Here is an 18,081-nt window from a genome sequence, read left to right as displayed (position 1 = left end):
CCACCTTTCACTTATAACGTCAGTACACATTCAGTACACATTCCCACCTTTCCATTGTACTGGCTGTAGTGATGATTCGTGTGTGTGTTATACCAGCCCATAGAGGAGGACATTATGAGTCTGAAAGTGGCGCTGGAGATGAAGAACCAGGAGATCAAAGATCAGCACGATCTTTTGGTCAAACTATATACTCTGTATGTATACTATATCGAACCCACGGTTTTCACGCTACGATTTTTTTAAATGTGGTGAGCTGCGGAGAAAAGACGCGGTCCGGACGTATTTGTGGCTTAATATCTCTTGTCTCCTTGGGAGTAGGAAGTCTGTTCATGGCTCTTTGGAAAGGGCTGCATCTCCCCTCTAATCGCCTTCGAGCTTCAAGCGGATTGGACCCACGGTTATCACGCTACGATTTTTTAAAGCCGCCAGGGACGGGCCGAAAGCGTGGCAGGTGGCGTTCGTTAGGGACAGTCATGGAGGTGATGCGCACCGAGTTGCACGCCATTTGGACTTGGCCAGACCTAGATGTGAGCGTTCAAAGTCAGCGCGTTTGTTTAAACTTTCTCCTCCAATTCGTTGCAACTGCTCAAGCGTTTCTCGCTCATCCGACTGGAGCGTAACGCTTTATATGTTAATATCTCTTGTCTCCTTGGGAGTAGGAAGTCTGTTCATGGCTCTTTGGAAAGGGCTGCATCTCCCCTGTAATCGCCTTCGAGCGGCACGCGGATCGAACCCACGGTTTTCACGCTATGATTTTTTAAAATGTGGTGCGCGGCGGAGAAAATGCGCGCGTCGGACGTCCTTTCGGCTTAATATCTCTTGTCTCCTTGGGAGTAGAAAGTCTGTTCATGGCTCTTTGGAAAGGGCTGCATCTCCCCTGTAATCGCCTTCGAGCGGCACGCGGATCGAACCCACGGTTTTCACGCTATGAATTTTTTAAATGTGCTGAGCGGCGGAGAAAATGCGCGCGTCGGACGTCATTGCGGCTTAATATCTCTTGTCTCCTTGTGAGTAGAAAGTCTGTTCATGGCTCTTTGGAAAGGGCTGCATCTCCCCTTTAATCGCCTTCGCGCGGCACACGCATCGGAACCATCGTTATCACGCTACGATTTTTTAAACGTGGTGCGCGTCGGAGAAAATGCGCGTAATATCTCTTGTCTCCTTGGGAGTAGAAAGTCTGTTCATGGCTCTTTGGAAAGGGTTGCATCTCCCCTGTAATCGCCTTTAAGCGGCACGCGGATCGGACCCACCGTTCTTACGCTACGATTTTTTAAATGTGGTGCGCGGCGTAGAAAAGACGCGCGTAGGACGTATTTGCGGCTTCATATCTTTGGGCTCCTTGGGAGTAGGAAGTCTGTTCATGCCACTTTGGAAAGGGTTGCGTCTCCCCTGTAATCGCCTTCGCGCGGCACGCGGATCGGAACCATCGTTATCACGCTACGATTTTTTAATGCCGACAGGGACGGGCCAAAAGCGTGGCAGGTGGCGTTCGTTAGGGACAGTCATGGAGGTGATGCGCGCCGAGTTGCAGGCCATTTGGACCTGGCCCGGCCTAGATGTGAGCGTTCAAAGTCAGCGCGTTTGTTTAAACTTTCTCCTCCAATTCGTTGCAATTGTACAAGCGTTTCTCGCTCATCCGACTGGAGCGTAACGCTTTTTCTGTTAATATCTCTGGTCTCCTTGGGAGTAGAAAGTCTGTTCATGGCTCTTTGGAAAGGGCTGCATCTCCCCTGTAATCGCCTTTAAGCGGCACGCGGATCGGACCCACCGTTCTCACGCTACGATTTTTTAAATGTGGTGCGCGGCGCAATAAATGCGCGCGTCGGACGTCATTGCGGCTTAATATCTCTTGTCTCGTTGGGAGTAGGAAGTCTGTTCATGGCTCTTTGGAAAGGGCTGCATCTCCCCTGTAATCGCCTTCGAGCGGCACGCGGATCAAACCCACGGTTTTCACGCTATGATTTTTTAAAATGTGTTGCGCGGCGGAGAAAATGCGCGCGTCGGACGTAATTTCGGCTTAATATCTCTTGTCTCCTTGGGAGTAGAAAGTCTTTTCATGGCTCTTTGGAAAGTGCTGCATTTCCCTTGTAATCGCCTTTAAGCGGCACGCGGATCGGACCCACCGTTCTCACGCTAAGATTTTTTAAATGTGGTGCGCGGCGTAGAAAAGACGCGCGTAGGACGTATTTGCGGCTTAATATCTTTGGGCTCCTTGGGAGTAGAAAGTCTGTTCATGGCTCTTTGGAAAGGGCTGCATCTCCCCTCTAATCGCCTTCGAGCTTCAAGCGGATTGGACCCACGGTTATCACGCTACGATTTTTTAAAGCCGCCAGGGACGGGCCGAAAGCGTGGCAGGTGGCGTTCGTTAGGGACAGTCATGGAGGTGATGCGCACCGAGTTGCACGCCATTTGGACTTGGCCAGACCTAGATGTGAGCGTTCAAAGTCAGCGCGTTTGTTTAAACTTTCTCCTCCAATTCGTTGCAACTGCTCAAGCGTTTCTCGCTCATCCGACTGGAGCGTAACGCTTTATATGTTAATATCTCTTGTCTCCTTGGGAGTAGGAAGTCTGTTCATGGCTCTTTGGAAAGGGCTGCATCTCCCCTGTAATCGCCTTCGAGCGGCACGCGGATCGAACCCACGGTTTTCACGCTATGATTTTTTAAAATGTGGTGCGCGGCGGAGAAAATGCGCGCGTCGGACGTCATTTCGGCTTAATATCTCTTGTCTCCTTGGGAGTAGAAAGTCTTTTCATGGCTCTTTGGAAAGGGCTGCATTTCCCCTGTAATCGCCTTTAAGCGGCACGCGGATCGGACCCACCGTTCTCACGCTAAGATTTTTTAAATGTGGTGCGCGGCGGAGAAAATGCGCGCGTCGGACAAAATTTCTGCTTAATATCTCTTGTCTCCTTGGGAGTAGGAAGTCTGTTCATGGATCTTTGGAAAGGGCTGCATCTCCCCTGTAATCGCCTTCGAGCGGCACGCGGATCGAACCCACGGTTTTCACGCTATGAATTTTTTAAATGTGTTGAGCGGCGGAGAAAATGCGCGCGTCGGACGTCATTGCGGCTTAATATCTCTTGTCTCCTTGGGAATAGAAAGTCTTTTCATGGCTCTTTGGAAAGGGTTGCATCTCCCCTGTAATCGCCTTTAAGCGGCATGCGGATCGGACCCACCGTTCTCACGCTACGATTTTTTAAATGTGGTGTGCGGCGGAGAAAATGCGCGCGTCGGACATCATTGCGGCTTAATATCTCTTGTCTCCTTGTGAGTAGAAAGTCTGTTCATGGCTCTTTGGAAAGGGCTGCATCTCCCCTGTAATCGCCTTCGTGCGGCACGCGCATCGGAACCATCGTTATCACGCTACGATTTTTTAATGCCGCCAGGGACGGGCCGAAAGCGTGGCAGGTGGCGTTCGTTAGGGACCGTCATGGAGGTGATGCGCACCGAGTTGCAGGCCATTTGGACCTGGCCCGGCCTAGATGTGAGCGTTCAAAGTCAGCGCGTTTGTTTAAACTTTCTCCTCCAATTCGTTGCAATTGTACAAGCGTTTCTCGCTCATCCGACTGGAGCGTAACGCTTTATCTGTTAATATCTCTGGTCTCCTTGGGAGTAGAAAGTCTGTTCATGGCTCTTTGGAAAGGGCTGCATCTCCCCTGTAATCGCCTTCGAGCGGCACGCGGATCGAACCCACGGTTTTCACGCTATGATTTTTTTAAATGTGTTGCGCGTCGGAGAAAATGCGCGCGTCGGACGTCATTGCGGCTTAATATCTTTGGGCTCCTTGTGAGTAGAAAGTCTGTTCATGGCTCTTTGGAAAGGGCTGCATCTCCCCTGTAATCGCCTTCGCGCGGCACGCGGATCGGAACCATCGTTATCACGCTACGATTTTTTAATGCCGACAGGGACGGGCCGAAAGCGTGGCAGGTGGCGTTCGTTAGGGACAGTCATGGAGGTGATGCGCACCGAGTTGCACGCCATTTGGACTTGGCCAGACCTAGATGTGAGCGTTCAAAGTCAGCGCGTTTGTTTAAACTTTCTCCTCCAATTCGTTGCAACTGCTCAAGCGTTTCTCGCTCATCCGACTGGAGCGTAACGCTTTATATGTTAATATCTCTTGTCTCCTTGGGAGTAGGAAGTCTGTTCATGGATCTTTGGAAAGGGCTGCATCTCCCCTGTAATCGCCTTCGAGCGGCACGCGGATCGAACCCACGGTTTTCACGCTATGATTTTTTAAAATGTGGTGCGCGGCGGAGAAAATGCGCGCGTCGGACGTCATTTCGGCTTAATATCTCTTGTCTCCTTGGGAGTAGAAAGTCTTTTCATGGCTCTTTGGAAAGGGCTGCATTTCCCCTGTAATCGCCTTTAAGCGGCACGCGGATCGGACCCACCGTTCTCACGCTAAGATTTTTTAAATGTGGTGCGCGGCGGAGAAAATGCGCGCGTCGGACAAAATTTCTGCTTAATATCTCTTGTCTCCTTGGGAGTAGGAAGTCTGTTCATGGCTCTTTGGAAAGGGCTGCATCTCCCCTGTAATCGCCTTCGAGCGGCACGCGGATGGAACCCACGGTTTTCACGCTATGATTTTTTTTAAATGTGGTGCGCGGCGGAGAAAATGCGCGCGTCGGACGTCATTGCGGCTTAATATCTCTTGTCTCCTTGGGAGTAGAAAGTCTGTTCATGGCTCTTTGGAAAGGGCTGCATCTCCCCTGTAATCGCCTTTAAGCGGCACGCGGATCGGACCCACCGTTCTCACGCTACGATTTTTTAAATGTGGTGCGCGGCGCAATAAATGCGCGCGTCGGACGTCATTGCGGCTTAATATCTCTTGTCTCGTTGGGAGTAGGAAGTCTGTTCATGGCTCTTTGGAAAGGGCTGCATCTCCCCTGTAATCGCCTTCGAGCGGCACACGGATCGAACCCACGGTTTTCACGCTATGATTTTTTAAAATGTGTTGCGCGGCGGAGAAAATGCGCGCGTCGGACGTCATTTCGGCTTAATATCTCTTGTCTCCTTGGGAGTAGAAAGTCTTTTCATGGCTCTTTGGAAAGGGCTGCATTTCCCTTGTAATCGCCTTTAAGCGGCACGCGGATCGGACCCACCGTTCTCACGCTAAGATTTTTTAAATGTGTTGCGCGGCGGAGAAAATGCGCGCGTCGGACATCATTGCGGCTTAATATCTCTTGTCTCCTTGGGAGTAGGAAGTCTGTTCATGGCTCTTTGGAAAGGGTTGCATCTCCCCTGTAATCGCCTTTAAGCGGCACGCGGATCGGACCCACCGTTCTTACGCTACGATTTTTTAAATGTGGTGCGCGGCGTAGAAAAGACGCGCGTAGGACGTATTTGCGGCTTAATATCTTTGGGCTCCTTGGGAGTAGGAAGTCTGTTCATGCCTCTTTGGAAAGGGCTGCATCTCCCCTGTAATCGCCTTCGAGCGGCACGCGGATCGGACCCACCGTTCTTACGATACGATTTTTTAAATGTGGTGCGCGGCGTAGAAAAGACGCGCGTAGGACGTATTTGCGGCTTAATATCTTTGGGCTCCTTGGGAGTAGGAAGTCTGTTCACGGCTCTTTGGAAAGGGCTGCATCTCCCCTGTAATCGCCTTCGAGCGGCACGCGGATCGAACCCACGGTTTTCACGCTATGATTTTTTTAAATGTGCTGCGCAGCGGAGAAAATGCGCTCGTCGGACGTCATTGCGGCTTAATATCTCTTGTCTCCTTGGGAATAGAAAGTCTGTTCATGGCTCTTAGCAAAGGGCTGCATCTCCACTGTAATCGCCTTCGAGCGGCACGCGGATCGGAACCATCGTTATCACGCTACGGATTTTTTAATGCCTCTAGGGACGGGCCGAAAGCGTGGCAGGTGGCGTTCGTTAGGGACAGTCATGGAGGTGATGCGCGCCGAGTTGCAGGCCATTTGGACCTGGCCCGGCCTAGATGTGAGCGTTCAAATTCAGCGCGTTTGTTTAAACTTTCTCCTCCAATTCGTTGCAATTGTACAAGCGTTTCTCGCTCATCCGACTGGAGCGTAACGCTTTATATGTCAATATTTCTGGTCTCCTTGGGAGTAGAAAGTCTGTTCATGGCTCCTTTGAAAGGTATGCATCTCCCCTGTAATCGCCTTCGAGCGGCACGCGGATCGAACCCACGGTTTTCACGCTAAGATTTTTTAAATGTGTTGCGCGGCGGAGAAAATGCGCGCGTCGGACATCATTGCGGCTTAATATCTCTTGTCTCCTTGGGAGTAGGAAGTCTGTTCATGGCTCTTTGGAAAGGGTTGCATCTCCCCTGTAATCGCCTTTAAGCGGCACGCGGATCGGACCCACCGTTCTTACGCTACGATTTTTTAAATGTGGTGCGCGGCGTAGAAAAGACGCGCGTAGGACGTATTTGCGGCTTAATATCTTTGGGCTCCTTGGGAGTAGGAAGTCTGTTCATGCCTCTTTGGAAAGGGCTGCATCTCCCCTGTAATCGCCTTCGAGCGGCACGCGGATCGAACCCACGGTTTTCACGCTATGATTTTTTAAAATGTGGTGCGCGGCGGAGAAAATGCGCGCGTCGGACGTCATTTCGGCTTAATATCTCTTGTCTCCTTGGGAGTAGAAAGTCTTTTCATGGCTCTTTGGAAAGGGCTGCATCTCCCCTGTAATCGCCTTCGCGCGGCACGCGGATCGGAACCATCGTTATCACGCTACGATTTTTTAATGCCGACAGGGACGGGCCCGAAAGCGTGGCAGGTGGCGTTCGTTAGGGACAGTCATGGAGGTGATGCGCGCCGAGTTGCAGGCCATTTGGACCTGGCCCGGCCTAGATGTGAGCGTTCAAAGTCAGCGCGTTTGTTTAAACTTTCTCCTCCAATTCGTTGCAATTGTACAAGCCTTTCTCGCTCATCCGACTGGAGCGTAACGCTTTATCTGTTAATATCTCTGGTCTCCTTGGGAGTAGAAAGTCTGATCATGGCTCTTTTGAAAGGGATGCATCTCCCCTGTAATCGCCTTCGAGCGGCACGCGGATTGAACCCACGGTTTTCACGCTACGATTTTTTTTAAATGTGTTGCGCGGCGGAGAAAAGACGCGCGCCGGACGTATTTGCGGCTTAATATCTCTTGTCTCATTGGGAGTAGAAAGTCTGTTCATGGCTCTTTGGAAAGGGCTGCATCTCCCCTGTAATCGCCTTTGAGCGGCACGCGGATCGAACCCACGGTTTTCACGCTATGATTTTTTTAAATGTGGTGCGCGGCGGAGAAAATGCGCGCGTCGGACGTCATTGCGGCTTAATATCTCTTGTCTCATTGGGAGTAGAAAGTCTGTTCATGGCTCTTTGGAAAGGGCTGCATCTCCCCTGTAATCGCCTTCGAGCGGCACGCGGATCGGAACCATCGTTATCACGCTACGGAATTTTAATGCCTCTAGGGACGGGCCGAAAGCGTGGCAGGTGGCGTTCGTTAGGGACAGTCATGGAGGTGATGCGCGCCGAGTTGCAGGCCATTTGGACCTGGCCCGGCCTAGATGTGAGCGTTCAAATTCAGCGCGTTTGTTTAAACTTTCTCCTCCAATTCGTTGCAATTGTACAAGCGTTTCTCGCTCATCCGACTGGAGCGTAACGCTTTATATGTCAATATTTCTGGTCTCCTTGGGAGTAGAAAGTCTGTTCATGGCTCCTTTGAAAGGGATGCATCTCCCCTGTAATCGCCTTCGAGCGGCACGCGGATTGAACCCACGGTTTTCACGCTACGATTTTTTTTAAATGTGTTGCTCGGCGGAGAAAAGACGCGCGCCGGACGTATTTGCGGCTTAATATCTCTTGTCTCATTGGGAGTAGAAAGTCTGTTCATGGCTCTTTGGAAAGGGCTGCATCTCCCCTGTAATCGCCTTCGAGCGGCACGCGGATGGAACCCACGGTTTTCACGCTATGATTTTTTTAAATGTGGTGCGCGGCGGAGAAAATGCGCGCGTCGGACGTCATTGCGGCTTAATATCTCTTGTCTCCTTGGGAGTAGAAAGTCTCTTCATGGCTCTTTGGAAAGGGCTGCATCTCCCCTGTAATCGCCTTTAAGCGGCACGCGGATCGGACCCACCGTTCTCACGCTACGATTTTTTAAATGTGGTGCGCGGCGCAATAAATGCGCGCGTCGGACGTCATTGCGGCTTAATATCTCTTGTCTCGTTGGGAGTAGGAAGTCTGTTCATGGCTCTTTGGAAAGGGCTGCATCTCCCCTGTAATCGCCTTAGAGCGGCACGCGGATCGAACCCACGGTTTTCACGCTATGATTTTTTAAAATGTGTTGCGCGGCGGAGAAAATGCGCGCGTCGGACGTCATTTCGGCTTAATATCTCTTGTCTCCTTGGGAGTAGAAAGTCTTTTCATGGCTCTTTGGAAAGGGCTGCATCTCCCCTGTAATCGCCTTCGCGCTGCACGCGGATCGGAACCATCGTTATCACGCTACGATTTTTTAATGCCCACAGGGACGGGCCGAAAGCGTGGCAGGTGGCGTTCGTTAGGGACAGTCATGGAGGTGATGCGCGCCGAGTTGCAGGCCATTTGGACCTTGCCCGGCCTAGATGTGAGCGTTCAAAGTCAGCGCGTTTGTTTAAACTTTCTCCTCCAATTCGTTGCAATTGTACAAGCGTTTCTCGCTCATCCGACTGGAGCGTAACGCTTTATCTGTTAATATCTCTGGTCTCCTTGGGAGTAGAAAGTCTGTTCATGGCTCTTTGGAAAGGGATGCATCTCCCCTGTAATCGCCTTTAAGCGGCACGCGGATCGGACCCACCGTTCTCACGCTACGATTTTTTAAACGTGGTGCGCGTCGGAGAAAATGCGCGCGTCGGACGTCATTGCGGCTTAATATCTCTTGTCTCCTTGGGAGTAGAAAGTCTGTTCATGGCTCTTTGGAAAGGGTTGCATCTCCCTTGTAATCGGCTTTAAGCGGCACGCGGATTGGACCCACCGTTCTTACGATACGATTTTTTAAATGTGGTGCGCGGCGTAGAAAAGACGCGCGTAGGACGTATTTGCGGCTTAATATCTTTGGGCTCCTTGGGAGTCGGAAGTCTGTTCATGGCTCTTTGGAAAGGGCTGCATCTCCCCTGTAATCGCCTTCGAGCGGCACGCGGATCGAACCCACGGTTTTCACGCTATGATTTTTTTAAATGTGCTGCGCATCGGAGAAAATGCGCGCGTCGGACGTCATTGCGGCTTAATATCTCTTGTCTCCTTGGAAATAGAAAGTCTCTTCATGGCTCTTAGGAAAGGGCTGCATCTCCACTGTAATCGCCTTCGAGCGGCATGCGGATCGGAACCATCGTTATCACGCTACGATTTTTTAATGCAGCCAGGGATAGGCCGAAAGCGTGGCAGGTGGCGTTCGTTAGGGACAGTCATGGAGGTGATGCGCGCCGAGTTGCAGGCCATTTGGACCTGGCCCGGCCTAGATGTGAGCGTTCAAAGTCAGCGCGTTTGTTTAAACTTTCTCCTCCAATTCGTTGCAATTGTACAAGCGTTTCTCGCTCATCCGACTGAAGCGTAACGCTTTATCTGTTAATATCTCTGGTCTCCTTGGGAGTAGAAAGTCTGTTCATGGCTCTTTGGAAAGGGCTGCATCTCCCCTGTAATCGCCTTCGCGCGGCACGCGCATCGGAACCATCGTTATCACGCTACGATTTTTTAATGCCGCCATGGACGGGCCGAAAGCGTGGCAGGTGGCGTTCGTTAGGGACCGTCATGGAGGTGATGCGCACCGAGTTGCAGGCCATTTGGAGTTGGCCCGGCCTAGATGTGAGCGTTCAAAGTCAGCGCGTTTGTTTAAACTTTCTCCTCCAATTCGTTGCAATTGTACAAGCGTTTCTCGCTCATCCGACTGGAGCGTAACGCTTTATCTGTTAATATCTCTGGTCTCCTTGGGAGTAGAAAGTCTGTTCATGGCTCTTTGGAAAGGGCTGCATCTCCCCTGTAATCGCCTTCGAGCGGCACGCGGATCGAACCCACGGTTTTCACGCTATGATTTTTTTAAATGTGGTGCGCGGCGGAGAAAATGCGCGCGTCGGACGTCATTGCGGCTTAATATCTCTTGTCTCGTTGGGAGTAGGAAGTCTGTTCATGGCTCTTTGGAAAGGGCTGCATCTCCCCTGTAATCGCCTTCGAGCGGCACGCGGATCAAACCCACGGTTTTCACGCTATGATTTTTTAAAATGTGTTGCGCGGCGGAGAAAATGCGCGCGTCGGACGTAATTTCGGCTTAATATCTCTTGTCTCCTTGGGAGTAGAAAGTCTTTTCATGGCTCTTTGGAAAGTGCTGCATTTCCCTTGTAATCGCCTTTAAGCGGCACGCGGATCGGACCCACCGTTCTCACGCTAAGATTTTTTAAATGTGGTGCGCGGCGTAGAAAAGACGCGCGTAGGACGTATTTGCGGCTTAATATCTTTGGGCTCCTTGGGAGTAGAAAGTCTGTTCATGGCTCTTTGGAAAGGGCTGCATCTCCCCTCTAATCGCCTTCGAGCTTCAAGCGGATTGGACCCACGGTTATCACGCTACGATTTTTTAAAGCCGCCAGGGACGGGCCGAAAGCGTGGCAGGTGGCGTTCGTTAGGGACAGTCATGGAGGTGATGCGCACCGAGTTGCACGCCATTTGGACTTGGCCAGACCTAGATGTGAGCGTTCAAAGTCAGCGCGTTTGTTTAAACTTTCTCCTCCAATTCGTTGCAACTGCTCAAGCGTTTCTCGCTCATCCGACTGGAGCGTAACGCTTTATATGTTAATATCTCTTGTCTCCTTGGGAGTAGGAAGTCTGTTCATGGCTCTTTGGAAAGGGCTGCATCTCCCCTGTAATCGCCTTCGAGCGGCACGCGGATCGAACCCACGGTTTTCACGCTATGATTTTTTAAAATGTGGTGCGCGGCGGAGAAAATGCGCGCGTCGGACGTCATTTCGGCTTAATATCTCTTGTCTCCTTGGGAGTAGAAAGTCTTTTCATGGCTCTTTGGAAAGGGCTGCATTTCCCCTGTAATCGCCTTTAAGCGGCACGCGGATCGGACCCACCGTTCTCACGCTAAGATTTTTTAAATGTGGTGCGCGGCGGAGAAAATGCGCGCGTCGGACAAAATTTCTGCTTAATATCTCTTGTCTCCTTGGGAGTAGGAAGTCTGTTCATGGATCTTTGGAAAGGGCTGCATCTCCCCTGTAATCGCCTTCGAGCGGCACGCGGATCGAACCCACGGTTTTCACGCTATGAATTTTTTAAATGTGTTGAGCGGCGGAGAAAATGCGCGCGTCGGACGTCATTGCGGCTTAATATCTCTTGTCTCCTTGGGAATAGAAAGTCTTTTCATGGCTCTTTGGAAAGGGTTGCATCTCCCCTGTAATCGCCTTTAAGCGGCATGCGGATCGGACCCACCGTTCTCACGCTACGATTTTTTAAATGTGGTGTGCGGCGGAGAAAATGCGCGCGTCGGACATCATTGCGGCTTAATATCTCTTGTCTCCTTGTGAGTAGAAAGTCTGTTCATGGCTCTTTGGAAAGGGCTGCATCTCCCCTGTAATCGCCTTCGTGCGGCACGCGCATCGGAACCATCGTTATCACGCTACGATTTTTTAATGCCGCCAGGGACGGGCCGAAAGCGTGGCAGGTGGCGTTCGTTAGGGACCGTCATGGAGGTGATGCGCACCGAGTTGCAGGCCATTTGGACCTGGCCCGGCCTAGATGTGAGCGTTCAAAGTCAGCGCGTTTGTTTAAACTTTCTCCTCCAATTCGTTGCAATTGTACAAGCGTTTCTCGCTCATCCGACTGGAGCGTAACGCTTTATCTGTTAATATCTCTGGTCTCCTTGGGAGTAGAAAGTCTGTTCATGGCTCTTTGGAAAGGGCTGCATCTCCCCTGTAATCGCCTTCGAGCGGCACGCGGATCGAACCCACGGTTTTCACGCTATGATTTTTTTAAATGTGTTGCGCGTCGGAGAAAATGCGCGCGTCGGACGTCATTGCGGCTTAATATCTTTGGGCTCCTTGTGAGTAGAAAGTCTGTTCATGGCTCTTTGGAAAGGGCTGCATCTCCCCTGTAATCGCCTTCGCGCGGCACGCGGATCGGAACCATCGTTATCACGCTACGATTTTTTAATGCCGACAGGGACGGGCCGAAAGCGTGGCAGGTGGCGTTCGTTAGGGACAGTCATGGAGGTGATGCGCACCGAGTTGCACGCCATTTGGACTTGGCCAGACCTAGATGTGAGCGTTCAAAGTCAGCGCGTTTGTTTAAACTTTCTCCTCCAATTCGTTGCAACTGCTCAAGCGTTTCTCGCTCATCCGACTGGAGCGTAACGCTTTATATGTTAATATCTCTTGTCTCCTTGGGAGTAGGAAGTCTGTTCATGGATCTTTGGAAAGGGCTGCATCTCCCCTGTAATCGCCTTCGAGCGGCACGCGGATCGAACCCACGGTTTTCACGCTATGATTTTTTAAAATGTGGTGCGCGGCGGAGAAAATGCGCGCGTCGGACGTCATTTCGGCTTAATATCTCTTGTCTCCTTGGGAGTAGAAAGTCTTTTCATGGCTCTTTGGAAAGGGCTGCATTTCCCCTGTAATCGCCTTTAAGCGGCACGCGGATCGGACCCACCGTTCTCACGCTAAGATTTTTTAAATGTGGTGCGCGGCGGAGAAAATGCGCGCGTCGGACAAAATTTCTGCTTAATATCTCTTGTCTCCTTGGGAGTAGGAAGTCTGTTCATGGCTCTTTGGAAAGGGCTGCATCTCCCCTGTAATCGCCTTCGAGCGGCACGCGGATGGAACCCACGGTTTTCACGCTATGATTTTTTTTAAATGTGGTGCGCGGCGGAGAAAATGCGCGCGTCGGACGTCATTGCGGCTTAATATCTCTTGTCTCCTTGGGAGTAGAAAGTCTGTTCATGGCTCTTTGGAAAGGGCTGCATCTCCCCTGTAATCGCCTTTAAGCGGCACGCGGATCGGACCCACCGTTCTCACGCTACGATTTTTTAAATGTGGTGCGCGGCGCAATAAATGCGCGCGTCGGACGTCATTGCGGCTTAATATCTCTTGTCTCGTTGGGAGTAGGAAGTCTGTTCATGGCTCTTTGGAAAGGGCTGCATCTCCCCTGTAATCGCCTTCGAGCGGCACACGGATCGAACCCACGGTTTTCACGCTATGATTTTTTAAAATGTGTTGCGCGGCGGAGAAAATGCGCGCGTCGGACGTCATTTCGGCTTAATATCTCTTGTCTCCTTGGGAGTAGAAAGTCTTTTCATGGCTCTTTGGAAAGGGCTGCATTTCCCTTGTAATCGCCTTTAAGCGGCACGCGGATCGGACCCACCGTTCTCACGCTAAGATTTTTTAAATGTGTTGCGCGGCGGAGAAAATGCGCGCGTCGGACATCATTGCGGCTTAATATCTCTTGTCTCCTTGGGAGTAGGAAGTCTGTTCATGGCTCTTTGGAAAGGGTTGCATCTCCCCTGTAATCGCCTTTAAGCGGCACGCGGATCGGACCCACCGTTCTTACGCTACGATTTTTTAAATGTGGTGCGCGGCGTAGAAAAGACGCGCGTAGGACGTATTTGCGGCTTAATATCTTTGGGCTCCTTGGGAGTAGGAAGTCTGTTCATGCCTCTTTGGAAAGGGCTGCATCTCCCCTGTAATCGCCTTCGAGCGGCACGCGGATCGGACCCACCGTTCTTACGATACGATTTTTTAAATGTGGTGCGCGGCGTAGAAAAGACGCGCGTAGGACGTATTTGCGGCTTAATATCTTTGGGCTCCTTGGGAGTAGGAAGTCTGTTCACGGCTCTTTGGAAAGGGCTGCATCTCCCCTGTAATCGCCTTCGAGCGGCACGCGGATCGAACCCACGGTTTTCACGCTATGATTTTTTTAAATGTGCTGCGCAGCGGAGAAAATGCGCGCGTCGGACGTCATTGCGGCTTAATATCTCTTGTCTCCTTGGGAATAGAAAGTCTGTTCATGGCTCTTAGCAAAGGGCTGCATCTCCACTGTAATCGCCTTCGAGCGGCACGCGGATCGGAACCATCGTTATCACGCTACGGATTTTTTAATGCCTCTAGGGACGGGCCGAAAGCGTGGCAGGTGGCGTTCGTTAGGGACAGTCATGGAGGTGATGCGCGCCGAGTTGCAGGCCATTTGGACCTGGCCCGGCCTAGATGTGAGCGTTCAAATTCAGCGCGTTTGTTTAAACTTTCTCCTCCAATTCGTTGCAATTGTACAAGCGTTTCTCGCTCATCCGACTGGAGCGTAACGCTTTATATGTCAATATTTCTGGTCTCCTTGGGAGTAGAAAGTCTGTTCATGGCTCCTTTGAAAGGTATGCATCTCCCCTGTAATCGCCTTCGAGCGGCACGCGGATCGAACCCACGGTTTTCACGCTAAGATTTTTTAAATGTGTTGCGCGGCGGAGAAAATGCGCGCGGCGGACATCATTGCGGCTTAATATCTCTTGTCTCCTTGGGAGTAGGAAGTCTGTTCATGGCTCTTTGGAAAGGGTTGCATCTCCCCTGTAATCGCCTTTAAGCGGCACGCGGATCGGACCCACCGTTCTTACGCTACGATTTTTTAAATGTGGTGCGCGGCGTAGAAAAGACGCGCGTAGGACGTATTTGCGGCTTAATATCTTTGGGCTCCTTGGGAGTAGGAAGTCTGTTCATGCCTCTTTGGAAAGGGCTGCATCTCCCCTGTAATCGCCTTCGAGCGGCACGCGGATCGAACCCACGGTTTTCACGCTATGATTTTTTAAAATGTGGTGCGCGGCGGAGAAAATGCGCGCGTCGGACGTCATTTCGGCTTAATATCTCTTGTCTCCTTGGGAGTAGAAAGTCTTTTCATGGCTCTTTGGAAAGGGCTGCATCTCCCCTGTAATCGCCTTCGCGCGGCACGCGGATCGGAACCATCGTTATCACGCTACGATTTTTTAATGCCGACAGGGACGGGCCCGAAAGCGTGGCAGGTGGCGTTCGTTAGGGACAGTCATGGAGGTGATGCGCGCCGAGTTGCAGGCCATTTGGACCTGGCCCGGCCTAGATGTGAGCGTTCAAAGTCAGCGCGTTTGTTTAAACTTTCTCCTCCAATTCGTTGCAATTGTACAAGCCTTTCTCGCTCATCCGACTGGAGCGTAACGCTTTATCTGTTAATATCTCTGGTCTCCTTGGGAGTAGAAAGTCTGATCATGGCTCTTTTGAAAGGGATGCATCTCCCCTGTAATCGCCTTCGAGCGGCACGCGGATTGAACCCACGGTTTTCACGCTACGATTTTTTTTAAATGTGTTGCGCGGCGGAGAAAAGACGCGCGCCGGACGTATTTGCGGCTTAATATCTCTTGTCTCATTGGGAGTAGAAAGTCTGTTCATGGCTCTTTGGAAAGGGCTGCATCTCCCCTGTAATCGCCTTTGAGCGGCACGCGGATCGAACCCACGGTTTTCACGCTATGATTTTTTTAAATGTGGTGCGCGGCGGAGAAAATGCGCGCGTCGGACGTCATTGCGGCTTAATATCTCTTGTCTCATTGGGAGTAGAAAGTCTGTTCATGGCTCTTTGGAAAGGGCTGCATCTCCCCTGTAATCGCCTTCGAGCGGCACGCGGATCGGAACCATCGTTATCACGCTACGGAATTTTAATGCCTCTAGGGACGGGCCGAAAGCGTGGCAGGTGGCGTTCGTTAGGGACAGTCATGGAGGTGATGCGCGCCGAGTTGCAGGCCATTTGGACCTGGCCCGGCCTAGATGTGAGCGTTCAAATTCAGCGCGTTTGTTTAAACTTTCTCCTCCAATTCGTTGCAATTGTACAAGCGTTTCTCGCTCATCCGACTGGAGCGTAACGCTTTATATGTCAATATTTCTGGTCTCCTTGGGAGTAGAAAGTCTGTTCATGGCTCCTTTGAAAGGGATGCATCTCCCCTGTAATCGCCTTCGAGCGGCACGCGGATTGAACCCACGGTTTTCACGCTACGATTTTTTTTAAATGTGTTGCTCGGCGGAGAAAAGACGCGCGCCGGACGTATTTGCGGCTTAATATCTCTTGTCTCATTGGGAGTAGAAAGTCTGTTCATGGCTCTTTGGAAAGGGCTGCATCTCCCCTGTAATCGCCTTCGAGCGGCACGCGGATGGAACCCACGGTTTTCACGCTATGATTTTTTTAAATGTGGTGCGCGGCGGAGAAAATGCGCGCGTCGGACGTCATTGCGGCTTAATATCTCTTGTCTCCTTGGGAGTAGAAAGTCTCTTCATGGCTCTTTGGAAAGGGCTGCATCTCCCCTGTAATCGCCTTTAAGCGGCACGCGGATCGGACCCACCGTTCTCACGCTACGATTTTTTAAATGTGGTGCGCGGCGCAATAAATGCGCGCGTCGGACGTCATTGCGGCTTAATATCTCTTGTCTCGTTGGGAGTAGGAAGTCTGTTCATGGCTCTTTGGAAAGGGCTGCATCTCCCCTGTAATCGCCTTAGAGCGGCACGCGGATCGAACCCACGGTTTTCACGCTATGATTTTTTAAAATGTGTTGCGCGGCGGAGAAAATGCGCGCGTCGGACGTCATTTCGGCTTAATATCTCTTGTCTCCTTGGGAGTAGAAAGTCTTTTCATGGCTCTTTGGAAAGGGCTGCATCTCCCCTGTAATCGCCTTCGCGCTGCACGCGGATCGGAACCATCGTTATCACGCTACGATTTTTTAATGCCCACAGGGACGGGCCGAAAGCGTGGCAGGTGGCGTTCGTTAGGGACAGTCATGGAGGTGATGCGCGCCGAGTTGCAGGCCATTTGGACCTTGCCCGGCCTAGATGTGAGCGTTCAAAGTCAGCGCGTTTGTTTAAACTTTCTCCTCCAATTCGTTGCAATTGTACAAGCGTTTCTCGCTCATCCGACTGGAGCGTAACGCTTTATCTGTTAATATCTCTGGTCTCCTTGGGAGTAGAAAGTCTGTTCATGGCTCTTTGGAAAGGGATGCATCTCCCCTGTAATCGCCTTTAAGCGGCACGCGGATCGGACCCACCGTTCTCACGCTACGATTTTTTAAACGTGGTGCGCGTCGGAGAAAATGCGCGCGTCGGACGTCATTGCGGCTTAATATCTCTTGTCTCCTTGGGAGTAGAAAGTCTGTTCATGGCTCTTTGGAAAGGGTTGCATCTCCCTTGTAATCGGCTTTAAGCGGCACGCGGATTGGACCCACCGTTCTTACGATACGATTTTTTAAATGTGGTGCGCGGCGTAGAAAAGACGCGCGTAGGACGTATTTGCGGCTTAATATCTTTGGGCTCCTTGGGAGTCGGAAGTCTGTTCATGGCTCTTTGGAAAGGGCTGCATCTCCCCTGTAATCGCCTTCGAGCGGCACGCGGATCGAACCCACGGTTTTCACGCTATGATTTTTTTAAATGTGCTGCGCATCGGAGAAAATGCGCGCGTCGGACGTCATTGCGGCTTAATATCTCTTGTCTCCTTGGAAATAGAAAGTCTCTTCATGGCTCTTAGGAAAGGGCTGCATCTCCACTGTAATCGCCTTCGAGCGGCATGCGGATCGGAACCATCGTTATCACGCTACGATTTTTTAATGCAGCCAGGGATAGGCCGAAAGCGTGGCAGGTGGCGTTCGTTAGGGACAGTCATGGAGGTGATGCGCGCCGAGTTGCAGGCCATTTGGACCTGGCCCGGCCTAGATGTGAGCGTTCAAAGTCAGCGCGTTTGTTTAAACTTTCTCCTCCAATTCGTTGCAATTGTACAAGCGTTTCTCGCTCATCCGACTGAAGCGTAACGCTTTATCTGTTAATATCTCTGGTCTCCTTGGGAGTAGAAAGTCTGTTCATGGCTCTTTGGAAAGGGCTGCATCTCCCCTGTAATCGCCTTCGCGCGGCACGCGCATCGGAACCATCGTTATCACGCTACGATTTTTTAATGCCGCCATGGACGGGCCGAAAGCGTGGCAGGTGGCGTTCGTTAGGGACCGTCATGGAGGTGATGCGCACCGAGTTGCAGGCCATTTGGAGTTGGCCCGGCCTAGATGTGAGCGTTCAAAGTCAGCGCGTTTGTTTAAACTTTCTCCTCCAATTCGTTGCAATTGTACAAGCGTTTCTCGCTCAT

This window comes from Electrophorus electricus, chromosome 9, assembly GCF_041902795.1.
Source record: "Electrophorus electricus isolate QZ-2024a chromosome 9, ASM4190279v1, whole genome shotgun sequence".
NCBI classification, from domain to species: domain Eukaryota; kingdom Metazoa; phylum Chordata; class Actinopteri; order Gymnotiformes; family Gymnotidae; genus Electrophorus; species Electrophorus electricus.
This window is presented reverse-complemented; position numbering follows the sequence as displayed.